Source organism: Staurois parvus, unplaced genomic scaffold, assembly GCF_062004578.1.
Source record: "Staurois parvus isolate SC_StPar_1 unplaced genomic scaffold, SC_StPar_1.0 ptg000234l, whole genome shotgun sequence".
In the NCBI taxonomy this organism is placed as follows: Eukaryota; Metazoa; Chordata; class Amphibia; order Anura; family Ranidae; genus Staurois; species Staurois parvus.
The window spans coordinates 1,162,137-1,176,296 of record NW_028318030.1 but is presented as its reverse complement, the minus strand read 5'-3'; the positions used below and the strand labels follow the sequence as shown (position 1 = coordinate 1,176,296).

Here is a 14,160-nt window from a genome sequence, read left to right as displayed (position 1 = left end):
TGGAGGGTGCAAACAAGCACAGCTTTCTCTTTTGTGGTAGAGCTGTGCTTTAATTGCAAAATTTTATAACAGAAACTAAGAAAAACTTAAAAATTTTGGACTTTTTTTTGTTTAGCAAAAAATTTAAAAAAACTGGTAATCAAATACTACCAAAAGAAAGCTCAATCTTTCTAAAACAAATTAAAATTATTTCATATGGGTACAGTGTTGCATGACTGAGTAATTATCATTCAAAGTGCAACAGCTGTAAAAGATGAAAATTGGCCTGGGCAGTAAGGGAGTTAATGTGGTTAACGTTGATTGAGAGAGAGTTAAGTTCCACTTCAATGAAAGCATGTCATTGTCTGTTTTACAACAAAATTCACATTAGCTATTAGTTGCTGCATGATAATTCTCTTGGGTGCTTGAAAAGGTTAAAAAGATCCGTAAAGGTTACAGTGACATCTCATAGTATACCAACAGAAAGTTTAGCAATCGGTTAGTTTTGACGGTGAATATCTTAATGCATTCTTTTCAAAAGTTTGCAGCCACAGTGCTGAACAGAGATGGCAGCACGTTTGCTGCCAGGGTAAAAAGGTTAAGCTGGTCGGGCTGCCTTAAAAAAAATACAAACACTATTTAAAGTTTTTAATATCTTTTAATAATCATGATAAGAAATACCTGTCCTGGGAATTCAGGATTATGGTATTACTCAAGAACTATCAGTCACTTATCTATAACAGATAAGGCACATACTCCTGAGGAACATGAACAGTTTATCCAAAGGCAAAACATTTTTGATTTGTTTTCAATAGATATAATGCCCCCTAGGTTTAGCTAGATAGGTGTTTTGTTTTTTTTTAGATAGAGGCTGGGTAGCAGCCTGGGAGTGAGGCAGTAGTTCTCAGTACGGGCATGGAGGTTCTACAGGTGCAACTGGAGGTTCTTCTGGAGCAGGAGGGGAGCGCTTCTGGAGTGGAGGGACCTTGGCCAATCCCCTGGCAGGAGGCTGGGCATGGTGGCCAGGACAACCCTTCAATGTACCAGAGCCTGGGAAGTGGTGTGCAGTGTTGGGTGGAAGATGGATTGAGAAGGAGGCTGGAGTGAGGAGCCTAGGAGGGGGCCCCATGGAGAGGAGCCTATCTACAGGCAGAATTCTGGAAGGGAGGATCTCCACTGTCCTACTGTCTCCTGGGGAGGACAACCTGTGCAGCAGGAAAGTAGCCAGCCCAGTGTAAGGCCTGCAGGCAGCCACTAACCCACTAAGCTGACAGGACAGTGTGAGTACTCCTACACCCCCTGGGCCAGATAAGGGGAGAGGGTGGTCAGGTGACCCAACTAGTTCTCGTCTGGGACTACGCCATTGGTAGCTCTTGGGACCCCTTGTCCAGGGATACCCTCAGTGCAGCTGGGTGAAGAGGAGGATTCATCAGGGGTCTAAGGAGGTACAGCAAGGAGACTTTAGTGCTCCTTAAAAAAGATAGAGCTATTTTTCTTGATCCACATTTTTGTACAACATTTGCTGCTAAGAAAGTTTGTTCTACAGTTTTACAGTTCCCTGGGCATCTCATATAACCCTGGACCTCATAAAAACAACAAAATAAACAGCTCAAGGACTGTTTTACTGACTCTGTCCAATTTATTGAGTGACAATAGCAGCAAAACTGAACTGCGGTTTAGTGCCATTGGAACCTGAACACGTATGGTGTGATTTTTGTAGAGTGCTTTGGGATTCCAAATGACCAGATGTGAACGAGGCCTAAAGTGTTAACCACTTCCTGTCCGGCCATTGTATATAAACGGCTGGACGGTGGCAATGCAGGGCCGGGTGACCCTGCTTGTGCGTGCTCTCTGGGAGTGCGCAGCACCGAGATCCGGTGCCCGCTGTGTCCTCCGGACACAGTGGAACAACGATCGTTGGATGGGACCTCTGTGCGAGGTCCTGATCATGTGGTCACTGATTGGCCAATCAGTGATCACATGCAGAGTAGTAATCAAGATGTCACTTGTAACATCATTACTTACTACGTGTGAAATCTGTGAATGTTCACAGAGGTCACATGGTACAGGGCTATTCACAACAGTCTTGTATCATGTGACAAGCTGTGACCAATCACAGCTCACATAGTAGTTCTCAATGGCTGCAAGAATGCAGCTAGAGAGAAGGTGAAATTATTGCTTTTACAGCCTTTATGGGTGTAAAAGCAATCAGTGTAAAAAAAAAAGAAAAAAATATTCATCACCCTCCACAAGTAGTACAGTGTCACCATGGTCACCATGATGAGCAACTTTTGCATCTCATTTAGAAACCAAGGACCCAGAGTATGGAGGAAGAATGGAGAGGCACACACTGCAAGATGCTTGAGGTTCAGTGTGAAGTTTCCACAGTCTGTGTTGATTTAGGGAGCCAAGTCATCTGCTGGTGTTGGTCCACTGTGCTTCATTAAGTCCAGGGCCAACGCAGCCGTCTACCAGGAGATTTTGGAGCACTTAATGCTTCCTTCTGCAGACGAGCTTTATGGGGATCTGACTTCATTTTCCAGCAGGACTTGGAACCTGCCCACACTGCCAAAAGCACCAAAACCTGGTTCAATGACCGTGGGATTACTGTGCTTGATTGGCCAGCAAACTTGCCTGACCTGAACCCCATAGAGAATCTTTCTCTCTTGCCAAGAGAAAGATGAGAGACATGAGACCAAACAATGCGGAAGAGCTGAAGGCCGCTATTGAAGCATCCCGGTCTTCCATAACACCTCAGCAGTGCCACAGGCTGATAGCTTCCATGCCACGCCGCATTGAGGCAGTAATTGCTGCAAAAGGGGCCCAAACCAAGTACTGAGTACATATGCATGCTTATACTTTTCAGAGGTCCAATATTGTTCTCTGTACAATCCTTATTTTATTGATTGAATGTAATATTCTAATTTTCTGAGATTGTGTATTTGGGGTTTTCATGAGCTGTAAGCCATAATCATCACAATTATGACAAATCACGGCTTGAACTATCTTGCTTTGCATGTAATGAGTATCTCATATATTAGTTTCACCTTTTAAGTTGCATTACCGAAATAAAAACTTTTGGACGATATTCTAATTTTTCGAGTTTCATCTGTATGTTTGTCCCACTATGTTTGAATCCACTTACTGTTGACTGACTTACTACCATTGCCCAAAGTCTATTCCAAACATCAGCACTGTACCCCCAATGTTGTACTCTGTCAAGGGATTCTTTATCCCCAGGTGCATTATTTTACATTTAGAAACATTGAATTGCAGTTTCAGTTGCTTTGACCAATCTTCCAGAAATGTCAAATCATGTTCCATGTTACAGACACCTCCTGGGATATTAACCCTATTGCACACCTTTTGTCATCAGCAAGACATACCTTGCCCACCAAACCTTTAGTAATATCAAGAAAAATAGATTAAATAGAATAGGACCTAATACAGAGCTTTGTGTTACCCCACTAGTGACTGTTCTCTGTTCTGAATGAACACATTTACAACCACACTCTGGTACCTATTAGATCATGATATGGAACTATATCAAATGCTTTGCTGAAATCAAGATAGGATGTCCACAACACCACCCTGGTCCAAACATTAGTCATATTGTCAAAAAATTCAACTTAGTCTGACATGATCTGCCATCAGTAAAGCCATGCTGCTTTGGGTCCAGCAAATTGTGTATTATTAAGTGATCAATTGTCCTTTTTAGGAGTGATTCCAATAACATGACCACAACAGATGTTAAACTCAGTGACCTGTAATTGCAAGCTTCTTCCTTGCTATCCTTCTTATGGATAGGTACAATATTAGCTGTCTGACAGCCACTGGGAACTTTTCCTTCTAGAAGATATTAATTAACAACTTCAGTCATTCCAGGTCCAGGTGGAATCAATTTCATTCAGTAAAAATACTTGTTTATAGCAGTGAAATTCACTGCTATAAGCAATCATAATGTGAAAAAAAAATCCTGATCACTTCCCCAGAGTATTATAATGTTACTATGGTAACATTATATTGCTCTAGTCACAGTGTGAAAAAAAATCGTAAAAAAAGAATAAAAAAGAAAAAATTGAAAAAATTAATAGATTAAATTATATTTTTGTATTGTCATCAGTCAGTGTCCCTGATCACCACTACACCAGTTATAGTATGACACTGTACTGCATTGGTGATAGTATGATTTTGCTTGAGGTGATTTATGGCTGACCTGGAGGAAAAATTTCTGAACAGCATGGAACAAAAACCATACAGATACTATCGCTATATTGATATTTTCATCATAAGAACACCTAAAAAATTTTTACTCATTGATCAACACTTTTCATCCATCAATCAAACTAAAAATGGAATACTCAAACACACATGTCAACCTCCTAGACACCACAGTATACATCAGGGATACAATACAAAGAGAAAAAAAACAAAGAACCGTGTACCTCTAGTAACCACATACAACCAAGCACTAGAAGGAATAAGAAAAATAATCAAAGATTTACAACCTATCATAACAGAGGATGGAACTCTGAAAGAAATATTCCAGCAACCACCAATACTGGCCTTCAGACAACCCCCCAACCTCAGAAATAAACTAATCAGTAGGAAACTTCCTTTTCTCACAAAATGTCACAAATAATGGAAGCAAACCCTGCAATAAAAAACGCTGCAAACTGTGCAACCAAATCAATCCATCAAAAAGTGTCACACACTCAAAAGGGATCTTCAGTATCTCCGGATCATACAGCTGCACCTCCAGTAATGTTGTGTACCTTATCCAATGCAGAAAGTGTAGCAAAGGATCTTATGTTGGCGAAACAGGCCAGAAGTTGCAAACAAGGATGAATTTGCACAGACATGCCATCAAGGAACATAAAGAAGATGACTTTTGCACACCTGTGGGACACCATTTCACACAACCAGACCACATTATGGAAGACCTCAATGTTTTAGTTCTTAAAGGAAATTTCAAATCCATTCAGGAAAAAAAAACATGGGACATGGGATTCCTCAATCATTATCCAACATTTTTAAGACTCCCTCTGTGAGTGTTGTTCTCCCCCCCCCCCAGTCTTTGCTTTTGCTTTGCTGTGTCTTATCTCTAGGCTAACCCTAGGCTTGTGTTTCTTTCTGCTTTTTTTTTTCTCATCCACCACATCTCTAACATTCTGCTAAAACTTTGTAATAATAGTACTGCTTGGACCTTGAAGAAAGGGACATACCCCAAAGGCTTGTCCTCAAAATTGTATGTTAGTGCAAATAAAAAAAAAATCACGTCAGTACTCAATTGTTTATATGTGAATATAAGAATTTCAGTCTGTACTGAAAGTTTTAGTGGAGAATTTGTTACCCTGTACAGAAATATGAAGATCCAAAAATGTATTTCTTTCTTACTTTATTGGAATGTCAACGACAAGTTCCTTATGGCAGAGTCTGAAGTGTAAAGGGAGGCCTATCTTACAGTCTTGTCAGGGCAGGAGCTGAGGAACGAACAGGCAAGCCTAATAACAATGTAATGCACTGGCTGACGACAACCACCACCCACAGACCGAAGTCCCTCAGGGCGCGGAGTCTAAGTCCTAGGCTGCCCTTCACCAGGGCCCCTGATGGTGGGGATGGACTTGACGCAGCCAGGAACCAGGTCGTGGCCCCCGAGACACCCCAGTTGCGGTAATGGCCACCGCCAATGGCGTGTAGCTGGTGGAAAGGACAATAGAGTAGTCGGGCAGGCAGGGTCGACAACAACAGGACAAAATGGTACAGAACAGCAGACGAGAATCACAGGTCGCGGGCCAGGTTCAGCAACGGAGGGTCAGATCAAAGGAGAACACAAAGAATGGTCGAGTCACAAGCCGAGTCAGATTCCAGGAGAGTCACGAGAGTCAGAACAGAGCTGTAGCAACACAAAGACACAAGACACAAGTGCAAAGAGCATGTGCGGACCACAGGCTTATATGTAATCAGCCACACCCCTCTGGGGGATGGACCTCAGAGACCTGAAGGCATAAAAGATTCTGCCCCTCTTCCACAGCGCTTTTGGGGGTGAGCCGAGTCAGTGTCGTGGGTTCATCAACCAGGTGGGTATTTATTTTGAACTAATACCCCGCGCTTTTCCGTCTGAGAGGTCAAAGGTGGGGTTCCTAATATCACTACTCTCAGACAAGGCCTTGGCCTGGGCGAACCCCTTATGGGAGAGGAATGACCCGGTGATTCACGGTTTTTCCGGTTTTGTCGATGCCTTCCGTAGGGTATTCGACGTACCGGCTTCGCTCCGCCTCGGCGGCCAAGCTGCTCATGACCATGCATCAGGGTTCACGGACCGTGGCCGAGTACACCATAGAGTTTCGTACCCTGGCGGCAGAGGTGGGTTGGAACAATGAGGCTCTGGTCGCTGCGTTTTCCCATGGTCTTTCTGACACATTGAAGGACGAGATTGCAGCTAAGGAACTGTCTGGGGAGTTGGAGGAGCTCATCTCTTTCCTGATCCTGATTGACACCAGGCTCAGGGAGAGGCCTTCACTCAAGGAACGCCTGCGGAGGCCTTCCAATGGACTGGCACCTGCGTTTTCTGTCCCACCCATTCCTCCCTCTCCTCCCACGCCTCCTGGGGATAGCTTGTCTGGTGGTGAGCCCATGCAGCTGGGGTTTGCTCACCTTTCCGAGGGAAAGCGGATCGCTCGGCATCGGGAGGGTCGCTGCCTGTACTGTGGCCTCGGTGGGCACTTTCGGCAGTCTTGTCTGGTCCGTCCGGGAAACGCTCGCACCTGAGATCCTGTCAGGGACAGATCTTGGGTAGAGTTTCCTCGTCCACGGCATTCCGCAAGGATAAGCCACTGATCACCGTTGTCCTCTCTTGGACGGAGGGCTCGGTGACGGCCCAGGCGTTGGTAGATTCTGGGGCCGGTGGGTTGTTCTTGGACAGCTCGTTTGCTGCACAGCACTCCATTCCCCTGCAGGCTCGTGCTACCCCATTGGTTCTCGAAGCAATAGATGGCAGGCCCCTGCAACCGCCGCAGGTTACCCACAAGACTCTGCCGCTTGAGGTAGCTATTGGGGCTGTTCACAGGGAGTTGGCCTGTTTTCAGGTGATTTCTTCCCCACACTATTCGGTGGTTTTGGGGTATCCCTGGCTCCAGAGGCACAATCCAACCTTCAATTGGTGAACAGCCGAGATTCTCTCATGGTCTCCACAGTGTGGGGCCGGGTGCATCCGTGGGCCGGTTAAGGCATTGTGTGCCTCCTCAGACTCTGCGTTGCCCATCGACTATGGGGAGTACCTGGACATGTTTGATAAGGTACGCGCTGGTGCCTTTCCTCCGCATCGTCCTTACGACTGCGCCATATCCTTGCAACCCGGTGCCACTCCTCCACGTGGCAGGGTGTACCCTCTCTCGGTTTTGTGGAGAATAAGTCCATGGAGGAGTACGTTGCGGATGCGCTTTCTCGGGGGCACATTCATAAGTCTACTTCCCCAGCAGGAGCAGGTTTTTTTTTTCATAAAGAAGAAAGGTGGGGAATTGAGGCCTTGCATCGATTATAGGGGTCTCAATCGGATCACCATTAAGAATGCCTACCCGATTCCTTTGATTTCTGAGTTGTTCGACTGCCTTAAGGGAGCAACAGTCTTTACCGAGCTCGACCTTAGGGCGGCGTACAACCTCGTACGGATCAAACAGGGGGATGAGTGGAAGACCGCGTTTAACCTCTAGGAAAAGGTAGGACCTTGACAAGTCTTGACTCAATGGCCACTGGTGATAAGAGAGGGATCAAAAGGAATCTTCAATATCTCTGGATCATACAGCTGCACTTCTAGTAATGTTGTGTACCTTATCCAGTGCAGAAAATGTTGCAAAGGATCTTATGTTGGCGAAACAGGACAGAAGTTGCAAACAAGGATGAATTTGCACAGACATACCATCAAGGAACATAAAGAAGATTACTTTTGCACACCTGTGGGACACCATTTCGCACAACCAGACCACACAATGGAAGACCTCAATATTTTAGTTCTTAAAGGAAATTTAAAATCCATTCAGGAAAGAAAAACTTTTGAACTAAGAATGATAATTCTATTTGACACAAGAGATAAGGGTCTTAATTTGGACATGGGATTCCTCAATCATTATCCAACATTTTTATGACTATCACCCCAAGCATGACTCCCCCCCCCCCAGTCTTTGCTTTTACTGTGTTTTATCTCTAGTCTCTTTTTTTTTTTCATCCCCCACATCTCTTCTAACATTCTGCTGAAAGTTTGTGATTAGTACTGCTTGGACCTTGAAGAAGGGGACATACCCCGAAAGCTTGTCCTCAAAATTGTATGTTAGTGCAAATAAAAAAAGTATCACGGACAGTACTCAATTGTTCATTTTAAAAAAATTACAAAAAAATTACAACTTCAAAAAACGTGCCATGCCTCTTACTACATACCTTGGATTGTCTACTTTCCAAAAAGGGTCATTTGGGGAATATTTGTACTGTCCTGACATTTTTGGGCTTCAAGAAATGAGATAGGCCATCAGTACATCATAAACAAACTAAAAAATCCCAGCGCCAATCAAAGAAAGTATACAATTATGCAGCTGTGCACCAGTGAAGACAACCAATAATGAATGACAAAAAAAACAGCGCAAAAATTAAATAAATAAAAATAATCACAAATAAATAAATGTCCATGCAAAAATATATATATGGTCTTGAGAACGCCCTGTGGGTGGGGCGAAACGCGTTGACGCACTTCCGGTCTGCCGTCATCTTGGCCTACGTCACTTCTGGTATTTGGAACGCCGACTTTTGCGGTTCAAGCGGCCATTTTAGAGGTGGAAAGCTGGTCATCTTCTACAGTGATTCTTAAAGCGTGAGATCCCTATATTTACAATTTAGAAACTTGTTCCTTTGAAGCCTTTGAGACTATTAAACAAGGCCTGTTATTTTATTGAAACATGTGAGTGTCCTTATTCTATCGATTTATATGGTATTGAGTGGCAGTATTACACTATGTAGCCTTTCTTTCCTTGCACATTGAGGATTCCATGGAGAATTAGAGTGGAGTCGATTGCTGTATCTAAGCAGGGTGAAGAAGGCGATTTGAGTTCCTCCTGAGGGGCTGTAGGATCCCTTATATCCTATGAGGCTTATTACTCACCTCCATCTGGTGAGTGCGGTCAATATTATTTTTCACGTGGTGATTAGGTGGAAGCACATTTTGGAACATTGTCTTGAAAATCCTTTTGGGAAAATAAGGACTTATGTTTGAAATATTATATATATATATATATATTTTTGCACAGACATTTATTTATTTGTGATTATTTTTATTTATTTAATTTTTGCGCTGTTTTTTGTGTTATTCATCAGTACATCATGACTGATCGATTTTCAGATATATACTACAGTTTGTGGACTCTATAAACTTTCCTACCAACTAAATAATAAACATTGATTTGGGTTACTTTCACCAAAGAAATGTAGCAGAATACATTTTGGCCTAATTTATGAAGAACAATTATTTATTTACAAAATTTTATAACACAAACGAAGACAATTTCATTCTTTTGTTTATTGTGCACAAAAAATAAAAAAAATCCAGTGCTGATTAAATACCACCAAAAGAAATCTCTATTTGTGTGAATACAATTTCATATGGGTGTAGTTTTGCATGTCCACACAATTGTCATTCAAAGTACGACAGCGCTGAAAGCTGAAAATTGGCTTGGACAGGACAGGTGAAAGTGCCCTGTATTGAAGTGGTTAAAAATTAGTTAATGGTCCAAAAACTATATCTGAAAGTTATTTTAGAACTTTGGGATGAATATCATCAGGACCTGTTGCTTTATTAAGCTTTAACGTTGCCAGTTCTTCTGCTACCTCTGTCTCTATAAATCCTGAAAATGAACTGTCATTACTAGAACCAAAACGATTCCCCAACTTCTCATTTATTTCTGAGAAGACTGAACAGAAATAATTGTTTAACCGCTTGCCGCCCTGCCACTGTATATATACGTGTGCAGGGCGGCAGTGTAGCGCAAAACCACGTTTTAAAACGGGTTCCGCGCTCCCGTTTTCGCCGGCAGGGGGCACGCGCGCTCCTGCCGACCCGCGGGTGACACGATTCGATCCAGGAGGGATCAATCATTAGATTTCAGCCAGTGATTTCTGGCTGAAATCAGATGATCGGTCCCTGTCCTATCCTGTCCCGTGTTGACATTTACACAGGGCAGGATATGATGTCATTCTTCTCTGCCTGGACACATTCCGTTCCAGACAGAGAAGAAGACACAGTAAAAGTGAGTAAAACACTACACTTTTACAGTTAGAACACACCTAGGACACATTTAACCCGCTGATCGCCCCCCCCCCCCAGTTAACCCCTTTACTGCCCTGTCACCAGCGTCACTGATCAGTGAAGCGATTTTTACTGATCACTGTATCAGCGTCGCTGGCGACTTCCGATAGAGTTAGCACCCCTCCCAGATAGTGCCAGTTTGCCCGTCAGTACACCAGTAATCCCATTTAACCCCTTGATCACCCCCCCCCCAGTTAACCCCTTCACTGCCCTGTCACCAGTGTCACTGATCAGTGAACCAATTTTTACTGATCACTGTATCAGTGTCACTGGCGACTTCCGATAGTGTTAGCGCCCCTCCCAGATAGCGCCAGATTGCCCGCCAGTACACCAGTAATCCAGTTTAACCCCTTGATAGCCTCCCCCCCCCAGTTAACCCCTCACTGCCCTGTCACCAGTGTCACTGAAAAGTTTGCTAACCATCATAATGAAATTAGAAAATACCCCAAAAATCAAATCTTCTTGGCATAAATTTGCTTTTTCAACCAGATCAAAAAAATCTAGGAATAGATAAACAAAACTGAATTTGAGCAAGGGACCTCTCCAGTCCATTCAATTCACATTACAGCACTTAAAATCATATCTAAACTAAACAATGTAACATATTTCAGTTTTATAATTATTAAACTGACCATAAACTAAGTTTGAATCAGCCTTGCAGGGTGCTGTGAAAATTTTTCTTGGCTTATATGATTTTGTCTCAACCCTCTAGATTCCACTTTTGCCGCACAGTTAACCTACAATGTAAGTGTAACTGCACCAAACATTTGAGGGTTAGAGCTTCTTTTCAGTATTCTTTGCTGTCTTTATGTAGGGGAGAGAATGAGGTGGAATGAGGTGAAATCTTCCAGTGGGAACAACTGATAAGGAGTCAAATGCCAGAGGCTGGATTTTATCATTGGGAAATGTAATCATACTTTTTTGTCCCTGAGAAACATAAGTTTAGTGAAATATTGCTTTTTTTCTTTGAGAATAGGTGCAGAAATGCCCTCCTTCTGAATCATTTCTTGTCTCTGCCCCCGAACCAGTCACTGAGCACCGTCCCTTAATATCACTCCCTACCTACCTCCCAGTACTGCTCCTTATAGGGAATACACAGCCAAGTATCATTTTGTGGTAATAAGTAATTTGTATGGAATTTGTTAACAAGAAAAGCAGTAAAATAGATCCCTTGCACCCAGCCATAGTAGACTCCCCCACCAACAATAGATCTCAACAACAACAGATCCCCCCAACAGCAACAACAGACACCCCCCCAGCAATAGTAGGCCCCCAATAGCAACAATAGACCCCCAGCAACAATAGAGCCATCCAGCAACATCAGACTTTCCAGCAGCCAGCATCAATAAACCCTCCAGCAGTCAGCAACAATAGACCCTACTCAACAGTAGATCCTTTCAAGCCATACTTGATCCCCCAGCAGCAACCATAGACCAAGTAGCAAAAATAGATCCCCTCCAGAGACAATAGATGCTTCAGCAGCCAGCATCAATAGACCCTCCAGCACCCCTTGCCATTACATACATTCAGTGATGGAGGTGCGGGAACTGCGTTCCCACTGAAAAAAGCCCTGTTGACTGCTGAGTAAATGATTTTATTTACCTTTGTATACAAGAGTGGATCAATTATTATTTAGATTTTGGTCCAATCTGATAATACATACAGTATATATTGAATGAAAAAAGTTTAAAGAACATTAAAATGATTACCTGCACAATCTGTTCAGTGATTATTGAACCTTTTCTATAATTCTAATAATGATTCAGAAGGTCACCATTGATGCCAAACCTCCTGGTCTGTCAGGCTTGTGTAGTAAAATCTTTTATATTCCAGTTGAAAGGCATATTTTGCCATATATTGATATTAGTCAGTTCTAGGCTATGACATTTCTATATACTGTATATTCACACTATATATATATATATATATATATATATATATAGTTACTAATTGTTGCCTATTTATTTAACAGTTGCGGATACTGTATATGGTTGGTTCTAATGTAATCAGAAATTTCCACATTAAAGTGGTTTATTCTATTAAAACATAAAGCTAATTGTAAATTTTATTTTTTTGTGTTTTTATAGGACTATTGTGACAGTTAACTGACCACAGAATCACAAATTGCTATTCAGAATAGCAATATTGCTATTTTAGCAGTTAAAAAATAAAGGTAGTTTTACATATGCACCACCCTCCCCTACAAACACACACTTTATACAATGTAATGTAATCAGTATAGCTGTAAATACTAAAGTGGGAGCGAGTGGGAACAGTTTGAAATGACCTAGCTTCCATTTGTGGGGTTAAGAAGAAATGTTTTCCCTGTGAAACAAATTTTGCAGTAGTTATCTGGGGTTTGCTTTTGCCTTCCTCTGAAGTAAATCGTCTGGGGTTTTTGGAAATTTTGACATGCACAAGCAATCTTTGTTGCTCAGTTAACTACATAACCTGATTAAATAAAAAAAAAAAAATTATAATATATTAGTTAATATTCAGACATTTTAATGAACATACCCCTTTATCCCCAGTCCTGACTTAACTTAGCTATGTATTGTACTGAATATCACAGTAAAAAAATGCCTAAAGAAATCAGTTTAAATATGCAAAACTTTTGACATTATAGCCTATACATTCACAAACAGCAAATATTTAAATATAGGTATATATACATTTTTGTCCAAGTTGCTTAAATCTTACCTTATTTCTATGTCTGTAATATCCAATGTCAAGTCTTAACACTTAATTGTAAAAATACACAGGCAACCGACCAAAAAAATTCCTCAAATAATGTCCTTGTAGTCTCAGAAGTTTTAGTTAGGGGAGCTGGGCATAGTAATGGGTGCTCCCTTCGCAAGCAAAAGGAGAAATCTAAGCTTTCAGCAGTGTCGGGTGTCTAGCAGATGGTAGCAGCCTCTTCGTCTATTTTTATACCTGGCTGTGTCTGGGACAGCTTTATCATGGTGATAAAACCCTCAGACTCTTTTCTGTTCACCAAAAGCAGTTGGACAGGTAGCTTAAATCAGGCATATCTTAGAGTCTGAAGTCAGTAGTATTAAAACTTGAACAATGTTAAGAGAAATAGTTACACACAGTTACAGCCTATGGCATCATGGTCCAAGAATCTGCACCATTAATTTCACATCCAAATACTTATGTGATCCCTCCTACAAGAAGGAAAAGTGCAAAGACTGCATGATTAGGTATAACCATATAGGGATTCCTATGCTCAATAAACTGCCTAAAACGTGTATGGTGTTTAGATTTTGCATTAATATTTCCCAACTAGAAATGTGTGAAGGATTCTCATTAAAGAAATTAAAGACCATTTCAAAGTTAAAGCTCATCTGTAACCAAAACTTTATTTTCAGTTTAGGTTAGTGTGGTTGTGGGAAAGATTTTGAATCTCTATCAAATTTTTATTTTGTTCCAAATCCTTGTTTGAGAAATTTTTCATTAACTTCCTGTCCCAATGAGAAAGACATTTCTGTCCGGTGACGAAAGAGATAACAACAAAAACACTTTTTTTCTTCATAGGGGAAGGTAAGAACCTTTAAGTCTTTGTTACTGTCTATTCCTTTCTGTCCTGTAAGCATATGGAAATCCATTGGGGCCAATGGCAGAAACACAAATATGGCAGATGTTCCAACTTTTTCGCAATCTATCAAAAACAAAATAATAGTAAAATAAGTGAGCGCTATAACGCTCACAAGCAGCCAAAGCACCAAAAAGGCAAACCAAAAAAACCTCCAAAATAATCAAGGACAAAAAGGTGCGGCGCTGAAGTAACAAGTAACAAAGTTCAGATATAAATGCACACATAAATTGCACTA

General features: G+C 41.7%; 1 protein-coding gene across 2 annotated transcripts in view; it reads right to left on the bottom strand.

The window, feature by feature from the left end:
- Positions 1-13,205, bottom strand: part of CUNH10orf71 (chromosome unknown C10orf71 homolog) — a 389,654-nt gene extending 376,449 nt beyond the window's left edge. For both annotated transcript variants that reach the window (XM_089680006.1, XM_089680007.1), the window contains exon 1: positions 13,028-13,205. The gene's annotated coding sequence lies outside the window, so the exon portion shown is untranslated. The remainder of the gene's footprint in view (positions 1-13,027) is intronic.
- Positions 13,206-14,160: the final 955 nt, after the last annotated feature.